The sequence below is a fragment of the Aotus nancymaae genome, unplaced genomic scaffold, assembly GCF_030222135.1.
Source record: "Aotus nancymaae isolate 86718 unplaced genomic scaffold, 86718_ANA_hifiasm-v0.15.2.pri h1tg000018l, whole genome shotgun sequence".
NCBI classification, from domain to species: domain Eukaryota; kingdom Metazoa; phylum Chordata; class Mammalia; order Primates; family Aotidae; genus Aotus; species Aotus nancymaae.
This window is the reverse complement of record NW_026988430.1, coordinates 10706623-10725716: the sequence shown is the minus strand read 5'-3', so window position 1 is coordinate 10725716 and position 19094 is coordinate 10706623. Positions and strand designations below refer to the sequence as shown.

At 49.3% G+C, this 19094-nt stretch overlaps 1 long non-coding RNA gene across 1 annotated transcript; it reads left to right on the top strand.

Moving 5' to 3' along the window:
- Positions 1-1921: 1921 nt before the first annotated feature.
- LOC135275690 (uncharacterized) lies at positions 1922-13776 on the top strand. The gene is made up of 3 exons (XR_010343276.1): positions 1922-4461; positions 12268-12547; positions 13478-13776. It is a non-coding gene; the product is annotated as an uncharacterized LOC135275690 (long non-coding RNA).
- Positions 13777-19094: the final 5318 nt, after the last annotated feature.

The window sequence follows — 19094 nt, the reverse complement described above, 5'->3', positions numbered from 1 at the left end:
CCTAGCAGAATGATCCTTCACAAATTACTCCAGGTGTCTGACCCTTCATTTCCTCAAGCACACCACGGGGGGAAAGAATGCCTAGCTCAGTACCTGGCAGAGAGTCGGCCTTGGCTAATCTCCCATAATGGAGCTGACAGCTCTTCAACTCCGCTGACATCTTCTCTTAGTCATCCCTTGAAACACTACCAGCTATTACTTCTCTGCTCCTCAGTCTCCTCCTGTGTAAAATGGGGATGAGAATGAAGAGGTGAAACTTTAATGAGCAAGCACTGTCTCCAGCACTTCCTGACACTATGACTCCTACAAGAGGGCCTGGTACACAGTAGGTGCTAAACTAATCCTCTCCGAGCTGGGCTTGGGGAAGATGCCTCCGTCAGGTATGCAGCGGGGGCGCTGGAAGGCGAGTCTGGGGGTGGAGGGCTTGCCAAGAGCCAGCAGGAGGTCGGCTCCGCCTTCCCCCGCGGCCCCCGCTGGAGCCCGCCAACTGTCAGCCGGGCCGGCCTCGGCTACAGTCCACTAAACCTGAACGTCCCCTGTCGGGGCCTCCACCTTCCCGGACTGCACAACTTACCTTGCGCTCGTTGACCCTCGGTCCCGCCCCCGGCTACCATTGGCCCAGGGGTTCCTTGTTAGCGGAGTGCGGTGTCGCCATTGGCCGACGGGGCTGCCGATCGCGTCGGGGCACGGCCCCACTCCGCCTGCCCCGGCACCTTCCAGAGCCTGGCGGGAGTACTTGAAGCGCGCTACTCTCTTTGCAACGGACGCGGGGCAGGGAAGGCTTCGGCTACGGCAGCGGAGACAAGTCTGGCCAGCGGCGACCAGCACCTGAGAGGCGGGCCGCAGCAGGAGGCAGCGGGCAGGAGGCCGCGTCCATGGGCCTGCGGCGGTGCGGGTGGGCGCGGGGGGTCGCGCGCTGTGAGGCCCGGGCGACAAGGAGCTTCGGCGAGTGCAACCAACCGCCGGGAAGGAGGCCGGGCCGGGCCTGAGGAGCGATGCTGCGGCGGCCACGCTGAGCCCTGAGCCCTCCTGGAGCGCCCCGCCGGCCAGCCTGCAGCGCCACCAGATCAGCAGCCAAGCCTGTGCACGAAATTCCAGGCCATATCTTCAACAAGGGCGAGTGTCAGAACTGCTTCAAGCCCCGCGAATCGCATCTGCTCAACTACGAGGACCTGAGGCAAGTGAACTGCCTGGCCGGGCAGGACACCTCCATCCTGGGAGTCGCGGGCTGGGGGCCGGGGCGCCACGGAGGGCTGTGGGGAAAATAAAAATGGGGCAGGGAATTGCGCGAGTCCTGGGGCATGGGGACGAAGGGAAGTGCATTGATGGAGCCCAGACAAACTCAACTATGCCGAAAAATAACATCCTTTCTCGTTGCCATTGCCCAACTGTTTGAAAATGATTTTGGGGTTACTCAAAAGCGCCCGGTTTCGCTTAGTAGGAACAAAGCGCTTGGGGATTGGATGCCGCTTGAAGGGACTCCCTCCCTCAGAGTCTTGCTTGGGACCAGACTTGGACTTGTCCAGCCAGAGTGACCCAGGGAGTCGGATTGTTGGGGGAGACTTTGGGCTTCTGTCTAGTGGGACCCAGCCTGCCCCGATTCGGAATCGTCATCACCGTCAAGGACTGGAGAGAGGTGAAGGGTGTCTGAGTCTGGCGAGGAGGGTCTTGCTCTTGAACTTAGGCCAGGGGTCTGTAGTTGAGGGGAGAGCTGGGACCATTTCCCTGGTCACTGGCCGAGGGGTGAGGAGACCTGTGGATCCTCGGGAAAGTTGGTTTCTGTCTCCCAGCCTTCTCTGTCAGAGTTGTGAATTAGTTGTAGCTCCCAAACCTGCATTAGAGTCATAGCCATTAAACACAGATTCTGCCCCCCAGCCCCCTCCCCCCGACTCCCCGCCCTGGAGTGATTTGGGAGATGGGGAAAGAGAAGTGGTTGAGATGAGGACTCATTCGAGTCAGGTGTGGAGGGGCACTCAGCTCTGCTCCTCTCTGGCTTTGGTACCCTGGTGAGTTCTACCCCCACTGAGCACCAGCCCCCTCAACTGTGAGATGGAGAAAATGGTCTCTATTAAGCAGCGTGTTGGGATAATTAAATAACACATCAGTGCACTCATTACGACATGCCAGATGTGTTCTTTGTGTCAACTTTGAGGGGAAAATAAGCCAGAGGCTCTCAGGGGCCCTGGGGCCCCACTGTGGCCACCACTGCAGCTCACTAACCAGACAGCAGAGACCTCCCAGGAAAGGGCTGCTCGGGCTCCTGGCAGCACAAGCCCTTCATGAATGAGAACGACGTGGGCAAGGGAAGAGGGGAGTGGTACTGCACCCAAGAACTCTTTGGGGCACTGGCCCCAGCCTTCCTGGAGAGGGCCATCTTCCCTGGGGCCACCAACTCTCCCAGGGCTCTCTGGAGGTGACTCATGGTGGCCAGGCATAGCTGGGAAGGGGGCTCTTTGGGGCCTCTCTTGCAGGACTTAAACTGAAAGCCAGAGCTAAGAGTAACCTGTGTCACCGACCACTCGGGTCCAAACCCTGGGCTACTGGAGACATCTACCATGTCATGATGGAACCCACTTATTCAATAAATAAATAGGTATTTATTTTTATATGTGTTGCAGTCAAGCAACTGCCATATAGGGCCTAACACTCAATGGGGATTTTGTAGCAAACCAACCCAAACAGCAAGGCCCTGTCTCATGAAGCTTGCATCCCAGGGGGAGCAGACAGACCACAGACAACAAATTAGTTAACACTCCAGAAAGTGGCCAGTGTCAATGAACCCAGGTGCGTTGGTGAGAGTGATGGGCAGGGGTGATCTTAAATCACATCACCAGGGATGACTGCCTGGAGGCGGTGACAGTGGAATCAACACCAGAAGGATATTCACGGGATAAGTCATGGGCAGAGCACTCCAGGGATGGGAGGAGCAAGGCAAAGGTCTGAGCCGACTGAGCAAAGGAGGTGGTGAGCGAGCGGAGGCAAGAGAGGCTAGATCACGGGAGGCATCTGGCGTTTATCCTGAAGGAAATGGGAAGCACTGGAAAAGGATGGGATCTAACATCACCTTCCTAGGTGAAGACCCTGGCTGCTGGGTGGAAAATAGAATGCAAGGGTGATGAACAATCAAGCCGTGAAGGTGCCACTGTGAAGTTCTGCAGGGGCTTCCAGGGAGGTATTGCATCAGACAGGAATGCTGGCACCAGCCAGGTACAGGGAGAGTGGCACAGGATAGGCATCTATTAGGAGACCAGAGCCATGAAGGGCTTTCATGCTGCAAATGTTCTGTATTGCTCTGGAAAGGACTGACAGGTCAGAAATGCTGAGACAATAGGACTATTTTTTAAATTAAATATTATTTTCTAATAGAGACAGGGTCTCACCATGTTGCCCAGGCTGGTCTCTAACTCCTAGGCTCAAGCAATCCTCCAGCCTTGGCCTCCCAAAGTGAGCCACCATGCTCTACTAATAGGACTTCTCATAGCACATTTTGATTAATGTCAGTTCTTGGAAGCCAGAAAAATTATTGCAGCATTGTTGGTAAAAACAAAAGATTGGAAACACCCTAAATAACAATCAAGAGGAAATTGGTTAAAAAAAAAAAAAAAAAAACCCTACTATTAATAATAGTACATCCAGATAGAGGAACTGTTGTCAGCTGTTAAAAAAAAAAAAAAGGCTTTGGGGAGAAATGCCAGATATAGGTGGAGGGGAGGAAGGCAGCAAATCACACTGCCACGTATGTACCTATGCAACAATCTTGCATGTTCTTCACATGTACCCCAAAACCTGTGAGTCACATAGAAGTAAAAAAGTAAAAGGACCATAAATAGCATATTCCCACTTGAGTAAAAGGGTTGAAGAACATAGAAGGGGTCCAGAGACTGAGAATATTCCATTTCTTAACCTGACTAGTGGGTGCACGGGTGTTCAGTTTATTATTATTTAAACTGTATGTATGTTTTGTATTTAGTTTTGAATGTATGATATTTCACAATTCAAAAATTTTAAATGCAGGAACACGTGCACATTTATGGGTGTATATGCATAAAAAACCCTCTAAATGCTGTTGTGAATGCCTCTTACCAGAAACACTGGGAGGCAGTGGGATTGGGTGTGTGACATAATTTGAATATTTGTCCCTTCCAAGTCTCATGGTGAAATGTGGGGGCCAGTGTAGGAGGTGTTGTCTGGTGGGACGTGTGTGGGTCATCGGGGCAGATCCCTCATGAATGGCTTGGTGCCCTCCCCACCATAATGGGTAAGTTCTCACATTATTAGTTCAAGCAAGAGGCGAGAGCTGGTTGTTTAAAAGAGCCTGATACCTCCTCCTCTCTCTTGGTCCCTCTCTAGACACATGACATACCTGCTCTCACTTCACCTTCTGCCAGGAGTAAAAGCTTCCTGAGGCCTCACCAGAAGTGGAGCAGATGCTGGTGCCATGCTTCTACAGCCTGCAGAACTGTGAGACAAATAATTTTTTTTTTTTTAAGAGATGGGGTTGCTGGTCTCAAACTCCTGGCCTCAAGTGATCCACCCACCTTGGCCTCCCAATGTGCTGGGATTACAGGCATGAGTCACTACGCCCAGCCCAAATAAACCTCTTCCATAAATAAATTGCCAAGTCTTAGGGAGTCCTGTATAGCAACATAAAATGGACTACCACAGTATGAGGGACGTTTACTCTTTTACTCTATATTCGTTTACAGCTTTCTAGTGTCTTTTACCACATACCTATCTAAAAAAAAAGGTCGCTGGCAGTTCTCCAGCATGGTTCAGCATCAAAGATCAGGAAAGTACCCAAGGGGACAGTTTCCCCATTTTACAGTTAAAGACACTGCAGCCCAGAGGGTCTGAATGTCCTGTCAAAGGCTGCACAGCCAGTCAGTGGTAGACTCCGGAGGAGAAGCCAAGTGTCCCACCCGCAGACCAGTGTTATCTAGCTTTCTCTCTCTACCAGGATTCCCAGGCCACTCTAACCCAAAACCACCTGCCTTGCCTGTGCCTCCTACAGCTCCTTCCCCCGACTGTAGTCTCAGGTGGGACCAGGAGAATCCAGGGAGGGGATCACAAGTCCCAAGGTAGGAGTCAGGGGACACGGTCAAAGTTGGAGTCCCGGACTTTGAAGCCTCCCTACCCCATCCCCGGGGCTGCTGCCTCCAGCCTGTGCACACCCAGGTGGATGGGTGGGCTCCAGGGCGCCCATTTCCCATCCTCATTCTCCAGGCACCGTCAGCCTGCATGGCCTGCATGGCCATTCCTGTGTCCTCAGCAGAGATCCAGCAAACTGATGCCAAGCGAGCCATCTGGGGAGTTCCACATACTGGCCGCTTTGCAGTCACAGCCACAATTGGTGGGGCGGTTGGGGTTGGGGAGTACTTACCCTGATGCCTTCGTGACAACCAGGCACCAGACTCACCAGCTCAACAGCCTTGGATGCCAGACCCAAGCCAATGGGTGGGTACTCGGAGCCAAACCAGACTCCAGTGGTTAAATACCACCCTTGTCAATGTGTTTACATTGAAGAAAATCCTTGAAGGGCTGTGCAGAAAAATCAGAAATCCTCAGAGCCAGGGGAAGTTAAGTAAACAGGATGGTTTTCCCTGCAGCAAAAATCCACCGTGCCTGCTTCATGTATTGGAGGCCAGAAACAACTTAATACAAATTCTAATACCTCCCTATTTAACAAACACTCATAAACCTGAGTTCATATGTTCTTTTCAAATCATACCCCACAAGAGCCAGGGACACTAAAAGCACAAAGAATAACTAGAAGAACTAACATTTGGAGAACACTTACTATGACTTAAGATACAGCAGCCCTGTAGCTAAGCTCTTGGCACACAGAGCCTCTTTCAGTCCTCCCAAAAGCCCTCAGGGAGAGATGCATTTCACAGAAAAGGAAATCAAGCTTTAGGGTTAAGTCACTCATCCAAGGTTATAGAACCAGCAAATGGCAAAGTGAGGTCTGGCTGGCTCCAAAGCCCATTCCCCACCCACTGTACAAGACACAGCACTGTGCGCAAGCTCTATGGATGACATGATTTTGCCCCCAACACATGAAAAATGTAGGTTTCCTGAAAAATTGGGAAAGGACTAAAAGTACCAGGAGGAAAACAAGTTAAGTATTAGGCCACTATCCACTGTTGGTGGACAAACCACCCACCTTTAACAACTGTATGCATTTCCTTCACTTTCCCTCCACTTAATTCATTTATAATAAACCCACTGTGCAAGACAAAGCCCTGTGTGCCCTCTGTGAGGTTCTGGGCTTCCTCTAAATCTACTCTGTCTGCAGGGGGCCAGTCAAACCTGTTACTTCCTGCTCCCAGACTCCCAAGCCCACCCATCTGAACTCCAAGAATGGGAGGGTGCAGGCCAGGCTGACAGTGGGGCAAAGGGAGTATCTCGCCAGCAATTCCAAACACAGCAAGAGCCTGGCATCCACCCATGACCCTGCCCTCTCTGCCCCAGCTCAGACCAAGGGTCCTGGGGACCCATCAACCCACATGTGGACACCATGCCAGGCTGACAACCCAGGAGATGACTCATGTGAGAGAAGAGACCAGGGTGGGCATACTTGCCCCCATGACAGAGAGCCAAGGCCCGAGAGCTAGTGGACCCTCTTGTATCAGGCAGGGGCAGTGGTGCCAGGCTGGGGAAGTGGGCCGGGGATAGGAAGCCAGGTTCAATCCAGGCTTCCTAACTAACCCTCCTGGGGAAACTCTCTTATAAACTCCCTGGGATGTCACCTCACCTGTAAAAGTAGGGATAATCTTCCATCCCCAACTCCACGGGAAGGACAGTGTTGGTAAAGGAGCCTATTTACATAAACTTCCTAATAACTCTGAGACACATTTTACAGACAGGATGTACCACTCCATGTACACCACAGCCATTACGATCACTGCGCAGCTCTCCAGGTAACCCCGCCTGGAGCATCCTTCGAGCTCTTCTGATAAGGAAGCTTCAAGCTTCAGATCAAGCATCAGCTCCTCTGAGAGGCAGGCCCTGACCTCCAGCCCTGAGGCAGGCTCTCTGTTTCCCTCTCTGTGCACCTGCCCTCCCCTCCCTAACAGGATCTCGAGCTCCCCAGGGCCCTCCCCATCACAGTAGATGGGAACTGTGTGTCTGCTTGGGACCAGGGCTCCTCCTTCTGTACCCATGACACATGTCAGAATTTCTGGCATACACTAGGTGCTCGATAAATGTTCACTAAATAAATAACAACAGGGTCAGGCATGGTGGCTCACGCCTGTAATCCTAGCACACTGGGAGGCCGAGGCAGGCAGATCACTTGAGGCAGGAGTTCAAGGCCAGCTTGGGCAACATGGTGAAACCCTGTCTCTACTAAAAATACAAAAATTAGCCAGGCATGGTGGTGCACACCCATAATGCCAGCTACTCAGGAGGCTGAGGCAGGAGAATTGCTTGAACCCAGAAGGCAGAGTTTGCAGTGAGCTAAGATCTTGCCACTGCACTCCAGCCTGGGCAACAGAGCGAGACCCTGTGTCTAAATAAATGACAAGAATTATCGTCACCCTCTGAAATCTGTGAAAAGGACAGAGCCCTCCTGGAGGGAGGGGTGGCTCCCATGGGGACCTTGGACACTGGGACTAACCAAGGTCACTGGTACCTCGCTGCTGTCTGCCTCCAGCAGATGTTTTTCACACCCCAAGTCAGCCTCCTCTACACCTGGCACTGCAGATACAAAAGAGACATATCCCCAGCTTCCTACCCTCCCACCACTACAACATACAGGGAGTTCTCCATCTAGGAATTCCCATCCAGAGGACTTCAATGGGAGCTGCAGGAAGAAAATAGAGCTTTCTTTATCTCATCCTTTCAAAGGTCTATTTTTGTAGACTCATTATTACAATGGACACTAAACATTGGAAAGGGATCACCTTGGGAGAGGATGTGCCGTTCAGCGGGAGGCAACTCCGCGGGAGGGACTTAGCTATGAGCTGTCAGCTGCCAAGGCTCGCAGCAGCTGGGGGTGGAGAAGTCAGCTCTGAAGTGGGCTTTGGGTAGCACATCAAGCCTTTTCAAACTGTCCCCTCAAGGAGTTTCATCTAGAACAGAAAATCAGTCCAATCACCTCAGAAAGAAAGGATACAAAGTCACGGAGGAAAGGCACGGGTCTGTGATTTCTACCTCACAGCTGAGTGGATGGGATCTAACGTGCTCTTTCCTGGTTTTAGATTATTTATAAGAGCACATACTTTCACTTCAAAAAATCCTGTTGACTAGCTGCTCTGTGAATTTTCCATTTTTCCCTCATCATTCTCAAGCTCCTAGTTCACACACTTGAAAAAAAATCTATTTTTTTTAACCTGTAGACTCAAATCACATAACATGAGCAGATGCTCACATGAAGCCAAGGACAAGGTCTGCACAATGAAATGGTCAAAACTTGACACTGACTTTGGGAGGCCGAGGCAGGTGGATCACGAGGTCAAGAGATCGAGACCATCCTGGTCAACATGGTGAAACCCCGTCTCTACTAAAAATACAAAAAATTAGCTGGGCATGGTGGCGCGTGCCTGTAATCCCAGCTACTCAGGAGGCTGAGGCAGGAGAATTGCCTGAACCCAGGAGGCGGAGGTTGCGGTGAGCAGAGATCGCGCCATTGCACTCCAGCCTGGGTAACAAGAGCGAAACTCCGTCTCAAAAAAAAAACTTGACACTGGGCACAAAAATAACGTGGGAGAAATGTCTGTCACATTTTGAAGTACTGAAAATCTAGCCAAAATATTTTTTTGTAGATTACATGATTTTCCCCCAACACATAAGACATGTAGTTTTTCTTTCCCAATAAAAATTGGGAAAGAAAAAAAGAAGAAAATAAGTATTAGGCCACTATCCCCTGATGGTGGACAAACCACCCACCTTTAACAAATGCATGCATTTCCTTCACTTTTCCTCCACTTACTTGGTTTATAATAATTAACTGGTGTCATACTGTTTGGTAAACTGTTTTGCTGCCTGTTAGTGATACACTATTACTATGCTCTCAAGTAGTAATTCTTTATAGCAACTGTTTGGTGTTTTTAAATGCCATGGGTCTAAATGTGCTCCATTTTTACTTTTACTTACACACTATCCCAAAGTTTTAGGTTTAGGACACTGGATATTTAGATGATTTGTAATTCTTCATCAGTATAAAATAATGCTACAATTAGCATCCTGGGGCCAAATTCTTCTTAAATCCTAGTTGGCCCTTAACACAAATCTACAGTGCCTAGACTCCTGTAACTTTATTGAGCTAGCCTCTTATAAACCTAAACAATGGTTTGTTCCTGCCTGCAGCACAGTTACCAGCCGAGAGTGGTCATACACACCCAGGCTCGCTGTCTGCCTCAGCAACTCCAAAAGATGGGCCCTTCTCCATGCTGGTGTTCTGCAGACAGTGAATTCCTGCTCCTGCAACTCCAGGACCAGGAATATGATTTTTATATACATATAATTTTATTTTTTTGCTAATATGTCCAGACTGGTCTCAAACTCCTGGTCTCAAGAGATCCTCCTACTTCAGCCTCCCAAAGTGCTGGGATTATAGGCATGAGCCACCATGCCTGGTCTGGAGATGTTCTTTACCCCCACATCATAATAGTTCTTTCTCATCACCAACAACAACATTTATGATTTTTACTAAGCAGCTGGCATGTACTATAACATTTAATCCTCAAAAACATTCTGAGAGAAGCTGTTGCCCTCATTTGATGGATGACAAAAATTAAGGTTCAACATACAGAGTCTAATAAATGCACACAGAATCACAGCACTCAGGATTTAAACCAAATCGTCTCCAAAGCCCAACGGCAGCAGGTTCAAACTCTGGCAATAAAATCTACAGCTCTGGTATAATGGACACTGGAGACTCAGGAGAGTGGAGGGTGGAGGGTGGGAGGGAGGTGAGGAATGAAAAACTACATATTGGAGTAAAATGCATGCTACTCGGGTGATGGGTACACTAAAATCCCAGACTCCACCACTCTACAATTCATCCATGTGACCTAAAACCACTTATACCCCCTGAAGCTCAACCCCCATATGGATAAGTTTCTATGGCATGGAGATAGCTATATAAATGCTGGTGACCCCGCTCATCATGCCAACAGTAACCACAGTCAAGCAGAAATGATGGTGCCTCTACGTCTGCAACCACACGACAGGAAGGCATGAGGTTGACTCGTGATTGAAGGGCCACATACCTAAGAGGTATGTTATATACAAAGTGCAGCATGCCTTATTGGCTAAAATACAGCATGTATGTGCTACGAACTTAAATTACTATCTCTGTGAGTTTGGCCCATAGGAGACAGAATTAAAGAATTCAAAGAGATCTCAGAGGAAATCAGCCAGTCCATTCCCTCACCTTGTTTCCACAAACAAGAAAACTGAGGCTCAGGACGCTAAGTCACAAAACCAGCTCATGGCACACCTCAACCTAGCAGTCTAAGCAGTAACTCACAGCAGTATGTGAAACACAAAACTCACAAGAATTGCCAAAAATAAAATTTCTATTTAAAAAAAAAAAAACTACACAGTTTTACACAGTTTAAACAAAAGCTGAGTAGCTATCATTTGACCAAAAACAAAGTCAAGAGATGTAAATAACAACAACAAAAGCTAAAGACACAATAAACTCTTTCCATCAAAGGTAGTTTTGTTTCATAAAATGATGTCAGAGTGTTACGCAACCTTAATCGCAGAGGCCTGGAACACACCCTGCAGTATTCTGGCTGACACAAAAGAAGAAAACACACATGCATGCAACTAAGGAGGTTCAAACCCAGATCCACTGCTGTCATTTCCAAAATTGGAAAACTACTCACTGGTCCTACTGGACTCTAAGCATCAAACTGCGTTAGGCCTTGGCAGTTTTCTTAGTAACTTGTTTAGTTCCTTCTTTCATTCATTTTGGTATTATTTAAGCATCTACTCTGTTTAGGCGTTGAGGATAAAACCTCAGTGAATAGGCCAAGCACGGTGACTCACGTCTGTAAACCCGGCACTGTGGGAGGCTGAAGCAAGTGGATCACCTGATGTCAGGAGTTCAAGACCAGTCGGGCCAACATGAAGAAACCCTGTTTCTACCAAAAATACAACAATCAGATGGGCGTGGTGGTGGATGCCTGTAATCACAGTTACTCAGGAGGCTGAGACAGGAGAAACAGTTGAACCCAAGAGTGATGGGTACATTAAAATCCCAGACTTCATTACTGTGGAGGTTGCAGTGAGCCAAGACCATACCACTGCATTCCAGCCTGGGCAACAGAGTGAAACACTGTCTCAAAAATGGAAAAAAAAAAAAAAAAGGCCAGGTGCAGTGGCTCCCACCTGTAATCCCAGCACTTTGGGAGGCCAGGGCAGGCGGATCATGAGGTCAGGAGTTTGAGACCAGCCTGGCCAACATGGTGAAACCCCGACTCTACTAAAAATACAAAAAGTAGCCAGGTGTGGTGGCGGGTGCCTATAATCCCAGCTACTCGGGAGGCTGAGACAGGAGAATCACTTGAACCTGGGAGGCGGAGGTTGCAATGAGCCGAGGTCGCACCATTGCACTCCAGCCTGGGCAACAGAGCAAGACTCTGACTCAAAAAAATAAAAATCAAAGAAAAAAAAAAGAAAGAAAAAGAAAATCAGTGAATGAAAGAGAAAAATCCTTACCCTTGTGGAGCTTTCATTCTAGGGAGGCAAGGCAGGCAATGAACAAGTCAATAAAACCACAGTGTGTGTTAGGTGGGGGAGGCAGGAGGGTTCACACTTGCATGGGCTGCTTAGAGGAGACCTCACTCTGGGAGTAGAGGCAGGGGGAGCAGGCCTGGAGGGACTTGGAGGATGTGGGAACGGGAAGACAGCCAAAGGGGCTGGGGCAGGATAAGCAATGGGGTGAAGGACAGAAGCTATGGCCTTGACTTTGGCTTTTGCCCCAAGTAGAATAAGAGTCAATGGTCTCTGCAGACGATGCACAAAAGCTGACTTGCATTTTAACGAACCCTTTATTATTAAACCTTTCCCTGAATGTCACCAAGAATTCCTATTTACATTCAGACAAACCCACACACAGGCAGGCACCTACCTGCATTCACACACCCCAGAGAATGTGGTCTGGCCCAGGTCCCCCATAGCACAGGTCACCCTCTAATGTCTGTGTGGTGCAGCCACCCCTCTGTTAGTCAGTCACTCTCATCCCACAGCACCTGTGCTGCAGACCCTTGGGAATATCTGGACTAGGAATGTAATTCTCTCCTGTGCTTGCAGCTCACATCCCATTGAAGCCCTTCCTCCTTCCAACCAGAACCTACCCACTCCCTGGAGGCCCCAACAGAGGTCTGGGGTGCCCACCTCTCAAGGGAAGTCCAAGCATCTGTCTCATGTCCTGCGGTACTTGAAGGAGACGAAGGGGCCCCGACAGCAGAGAAAGCAGGTGGAGGGCCAGTGCGGGTCAGAGTGGCCCATTCCTGTCACCTGCATTAGGAGGGGCACCTTGCTTACCACCCCACCCCCACCTCAGAATGAACAAAAGGAAGAGCAAAGAGAGGTAAGGGGTGCAACCTGGGATGCTGCTCTCACCTTATTGACACTGGTTCTTGAATTTGAACAAGATTGAGAGTGGGCCTGGCACTCCTGGATGAGGGAGGAGCATGGATGGAGGGAGAGGCATGGATCAGGGAGGAGCACCGATGGGAAGGAGCATGGATCAGGGAAGAACATGGATGGGGAGCAGCATGGATGGGGGAGAAGCATGAATGGAAAGGAGCATGGATTGGGGAGGAGCATGGATGGGGGAGGAGCATGGATGGGAAGGAGCATGGATCAGGGAGGAGCATGGATGGGGAGGAGCATGGATGGGGAGGAGCATGGATGGAGGGAGGAGCATGGCTCAGGGAGGAACATGGATGGGGAGCAGCATGGATGGGGGAGGAGCATGAATGAGAAGGAGCATAGATCAGGGAGGAGCATGGATGGGGAGGAACATGGATGGGGGAGGAGCATGGATGGGGAGGAGCATGGATGGGAAGGAGCATGGATCAGGGAGGAGAATGGATGGGGAGGAGCATGGATCAGGGACGAGCATGGAGCATGGATGGGGAGGAGCATGGATCAGGGAGGCACATGGATGGGAAGAAGCATGGATGGGGGAGGAGCATGGATGGGAAGGAGCATGGATTGGGGAGGAGCATGGATGGGGAGCAGCATGGATGGGGAGGAGCATGGGTCGAGGGAGGAGCATGGATGGAGGGAGGAGCATGGATGGAGGGAGGAGCATGGATGGGGAGGAGCATGGATCGGGGAGGAGCATGGATCAGGGTCGGGAACATGGATGGGGAGCAGCATGGATGGGGAGGAGCATGGATGGGGAGGAGCACAGATGAAGGGATGAGCATGGATAAAGGGAGGATCATGGATGGTGCTTTATGGCACTGACCATGTTCTCATGACCCCAGCAACAGCTGTGCTCATTTCACAGATTAGGAAATGGATTCCCAGGAGGGGACCTGCCCAGGGTCACAGCAGGACAAAGCTGGTCGTCCTCACTGCTACACTCCCACCAGTGCCATGACACTTCATAGATGCCATGGCAATGTCAGAAGTTACCCAATATGGTCTAAAAAGGGGAGGCATGAATAATCCACCCCTTATTTAGCATATCATCAAGAAATAACCATAAAAATGGGCACCCAGCAGCCCTCAGGGCTGCTCTATGGAGTAGCCAGTCTTTCATTCCTTTACTTTCCTAATAAAGTTGCTTTCACTTTACTATATGGACTTGCCCTGAATTCTTTCTCACATGAGATCCAAGAACCCTCTCTTCGGGTCTGGATTGGGACCTGTCTCCTGTAATGGAGGGACTGGTGAGGTACAGTATACCCAGTGCTATCTCAGAGCCCAGAATATAGACAGCAGGCCTCTCATGTGTGCTATAGTTACAAATGTCCTCGTCATCACTACCATCATCCAAACACCCAGAGGGCTTTTCTCAGAGTGGAGGCAGCAGGAACCATCTGTGGCTGTCCAACATTTCAGTCCTTCTGAGCCAACCACAGGCTTTCCAGGGCATATCATGGGCAATGTGGACCCTGTGAGTGCTGGGTACCTAGGAGATGAGCCCACACCTGCGGTCTCCTTCCTGGGACAGCTCCTCATACCAAGGGCACCATGATCAAAAGGGCAGGGACGCTCCCTGGGAAGGTGGGATCACTGCTCACCAGCAGCGCCCCAGCACTGCTCAAGTCCCAGCAGCCAAGACTCAGGGAGCCCTCTCGGTGCCACGCCAGCTCTACCCCTGAACTCTCTACCCTCAGGAGGGGGTGGCAACTCTGGAAACTTCCACATTTCTCAGCAGAATCTGGGACTGACTCAACAAGCGCCCTGCAGAAAACCTAGAAGACCACCCCTCCATTTTATTCCAGAAAATTTGAATTTGTACCACTTCATTAGCCTTCAGTCTTTAAGTGCTGAGAAAGGGTGGGGGCTCAAGAATTGCTCACAGAACATGGCTCCTGAGGGCAGGGGTCATGTGGTCCAGTCCACTGCTGTACCCAAGCACCTTCTCAGAGCCTGATAGCTAGGAGGTGCTCAAATACATATTACTTTCATCAATGAAGGAATGCAATTATAGCAATAATAAAGGAACTTTCCAAAAGAAAAACAGTCCCACCACACATAACTCATTTCAATTTCAACTCTAGTTTTCCCCATCTGCATGCATATCATCACATATTTACAGCACAATAAATGCCACATATATGCAATTTTATATATTGTGTATTTCCCTCAGTGTGATATTTTATGAATATGCTCATGTTCTCACCCAACCTCTGTGACTGACATCCGTGTGTGTGATGACCTACCCATCATGTGCTGTGCCACAGTCTGCCAAACCTCCCCTCACCACTGGACAGCTACCTCCTTTGCATTCTTTTCTGTATTAAGGATAATACGAATAGCCTCATGCATTCTGCTTTGCTTTTCTCTTGTATTCTTGCCTCAGGAGGAACACCCTTGGAAGGACGTGGTGGATGGAAGGACATCGCTGTCCTCATGTCATAGGTGAAGAGAGTAATACCAGGCAGATGCTGGCACAATCTCCTGCCATGGGAGCTCCGTAAAAGCTGATGGATGAATAAAAGTGGCTCGCCCACCTGATGCCCTCAGCGAGTGGGAGAGCCTCAGCCTGCCCCAGGCCAGAGCTCTGTCACCTGCCCACGCAGTCAGAAAGTGACTTTCTGCAAGTCAGTAGGTTAGTGTGCCAGCCTCCAAACTCCATTTTTTACTAAGACATGAGTTTCAAAATCCCCTGTAAATCCTACACGAGGAAGGCAGGGACCAAATAAAACCCAGCACCTCTTCCCACCTTCTCTTCTCATTACTTTTCGCTCCTTCACACCTGGGCTCAGTGTCCCAAGAGTGCAGTGGGTAGGTACTGGAGAACAAGCACCTCTATAAATGTCACGCCCAGGGCCCCTCATGGCCTCACCCCTGGCGCCAGAGTTTCCCACTCCCCTCCGGCTTCCACGTGAGCTGTTCCTTGGTTTCCAAAGCTCTTTTCCAGCCGTATCCCTGTGGAGTCCTTCTCCACCCTTTTGAGGTCTTTACTCAAATAGCACCTCCTCTGCAAAGCCATCCTGACCACTTAAAATCATACCAGCACCCAGGCACGCCTCCCTGCCTTCATTTTCTCCACAGCACTTTCATCACTTAACACATTTTCCTTAGTGTGTGTAGCTTTTGCAGAGATGGGAATCTCGCTATGTTGCCCAGGCTGGTCTTGAACTCTAGCTCAAGTGACCCTTCTGCCCCAGTCTCCCAAGTGACTGGGACTCCAGGTGTGGCCACTGCTCCGGGCTTTACTTACTTTCTTGTCATCTGAATGTCTCCTCCCGACACTAAAGTGTGAGGTCCACAAGGTCTATGGTCTTGTCCATTTTGTTCACTGCCATTTTCTCCAGAGCTGAGAACAGTGCCCAGTCCCTAGTGGGTGCTAATTAAACACTTGTGGCAAAAATAAATAGTAATATTATCATATAAAAATATTCTCATTCTGCAGCAGGCATTTTGCTCTCCCATGGCTCATCTTACTATGAAAAACAACCCCATTGTAATCCTCATTTCACAGATGAGGAAACTATTGCTCAGGAAGGGTAAGCAACTTGCCCAAAGACACAGAGCAAGCCAGAAAGGCAGAGCAGTCTGAATCCAGGCTGTCAACCACCAGAACCTATGCTCTTACCAGCATGAGGTGCTGCACATCCTCCCAGCCTCACATCCAAAGGCAGAAGCATCCGGGGCCCAGCAGAGCTTTATAGTAAGAACAGCAGGTCTGACTTTTGGAACATAAGCATTGCCTGGCTTACAGCCACAAGGGGACAGGGGCCTGTTTGCTGTGACAAGTACTGGGTGCTAAGATAACAAATCCCGCCAGATCAGGAAACTGCTTAAACCAAACAGGCCCAGAGGGGAAGTTTAGCTTAAGCTGTTAGATGCTTGAGACAAAGTCTGGCCATCTGAGGCCGCCTAAGTCTTCTAAGAATAGTCAGAAGCCCCCTCTCATTTAGGGGTCCAGGTGGGAGGGATCACATGGCCAATCGCAGCCCACATGGCTGGCTGTACACAGGTAATGCAAGTAAACGAGGTCTTAGACTTTTGGTTTCTCTTTTTCTTTTTTTAACTACTTCTAAAACTCTCAAAATTGTCAAAGATGCAGTTGTGAGAGTGGCCTGGGGCTTTGTCTCAAATGTTCACCTCTCTTCATAAACCACCAGGCCAAGTAACCACACAGAAAAAGTTTCCCGTCCCCTAAAAAGACAAATTTCCATTCATTGACAGATTCTTCCTTGCTCTAATACAAAAATTAGTTGGGCATGGTGGCGTGTGCCTGTAGTCCCGGCTACTGGGGAGGCTGAGGTGGAAGGATCACCTGAGCCCTGGGAGGTCAAGGCAGCAGTGAGCTGATATCACATTCCTGCACTCCAGCACAGGCAACAGAGCGAGACCCTGTCTCAAAGTAATAATAACAACTATCAACCCACAACTTTATACCCGTGAAAAATATATTTCAAAGATAACACAAAATAAGATTTTCAGACAAAAACAGAAAAAATGGTCACCAGCAGACCTCACTAAAGAATATTCTATTGCCGGGCGTGGTGGCTTGCCTGTGGCCCCAGCTACTCGGGAGGCTGAGGTGGGAGGATCACTCGAGCCCAGGAGTTCTGGGCTGTAGTGCACTATGCCGATCGGGTGTCCGCACTAAGTTCAGCATCCATATGGTGACCTCCCGGGACCACCAGATTGCCTAAGGATGGGTGAACCGGCCCAGGTCGGAAACAGAGCAAGTCAAAACTCCCGTGTTGATCAGTAGTGGGATCGCGCCTGTGAATGCCACTGTACTCCAGCCTGGGCAATATAGCGAGACCCTATCTCTGAAAAAAGAGAATATTCTATTTCGGCCAGGTGTGGTGGCTCACGCCTGTAATCCCAGCACTTTGGAGTTTGAGCCAGCAGTGTCCTCCCTGCACATGTACCTTAACAGATGTGTCTATATCTTCATTGAAATACAACAATCCTTATAGCAGCATAATTTGTAATAGCCTCAAACTAGAAACTTCCCAAATATCTGTCACAGAAGGATGGTTAAAAAAACCATAGTACATTCATGACTAGACTACGATACAGCAAAGAAAATGAGTACAATCATATGCCTACACACGCCAATGGATCTCACGCACCTCATGTGTGAGCGAAGAAGTTAGACCTATAAGGATAGATAATGTGTGATTCCATTTATATGAAGTTATCATCAGGCAAACTAATCTCAGTAACAGAGTTTACCTCGGGCTGAGGGTGCAGGGATTAGAGCCTTCTGTGGGGCCTGAAATGTATACAGTTGTCAATCAATGTATGTGGGGAATCAATTTCACCATCTCCCACAGATATCAAAATCCACAGATGCTCAAGTCCCGATATAAAATGGTGCGGTATTTGCATATATCCCTAGTACCTCTTCTTGTATACTTTAAATCATCTCTAGATTACTTATGCAATCACCTGTCAGATAACGACACTTCAGTCCCTACCAGAATACATATAGGATGGTGGTCCCATAAGGTTATAATGGAGCTGTGCCATACAGCTGTACAATCTCTAAAAACTGATATTTAAGAAGAGATGGGATGGCAGAGTGCAGTGGCTCACGCCTGTAATCCCAGCACTTTGGGAGGCTGAAGAGGGCAGATCATGAGATCAGGAGATGGAGACCATCCTGGCTAACACGGTGAAAGCCGTCTCTACTAAAAATACAAAAAATTAGCCTAGCATGGTGACATGCACCTATAGTCCTAGCTACTCGGGAGGCTGAGGCAGAAGAATCGCTTGAATCTGGGAGGCAGAGGTTGCAGTGAGCTGAGATCCCACCACTGCACTTTAGCCTGGGTGACAGAGCAGGACCGTCTCAGAAAAAAAAAAAAAAAAGGAGAGATGGGGTCTTGTTATGTTGACCAGACTAGTCTAGAACTCCTGGGCCCAAGTGATCCTCCCAACTTGGCTTCCCAGAGTGCCGGGATTATAGGCATGAACCACCACACCTGGCCAGGTGTACCATTTTTATTGTTTATACTGTAAATTTAGGATCCTTTTCTGTGTTTACACAGATAGCTACCATTATGTTCCCATCGTCGGCAGTACCCAGTACGGAACATGCTGCAGAGGTGCGGATCCCATGAGCAATCAGCTCTACCCTTCAGCCCAGGTTTGTGTCTGGCGGGACCATCTGGAGGAAGCCGAGGAGACATGAGCTGAAGGCAGAGGGTGAGTCAGAGGTGGGATCTTGGGACCGGTGTGAGAAGTTAGACAAAAACGGGTGAAATCTGAATAAATGTCACCATATTCAAATAATGACTGCATTAATAACCTTAGATAATGGTTCATGTTATCATTTAGTTAATAGGATTACACCTATGTTAATTTTTTTTTTTTTTTTAAGAGATAAAGTCTCACTCTGTGACTTAGGCTGGAGTGCAGTCTGTGACTGATCATAGCTCACTGCTTCCTGGAACTCAGGCTCAAGCAATCTTCCCACCTCGGCC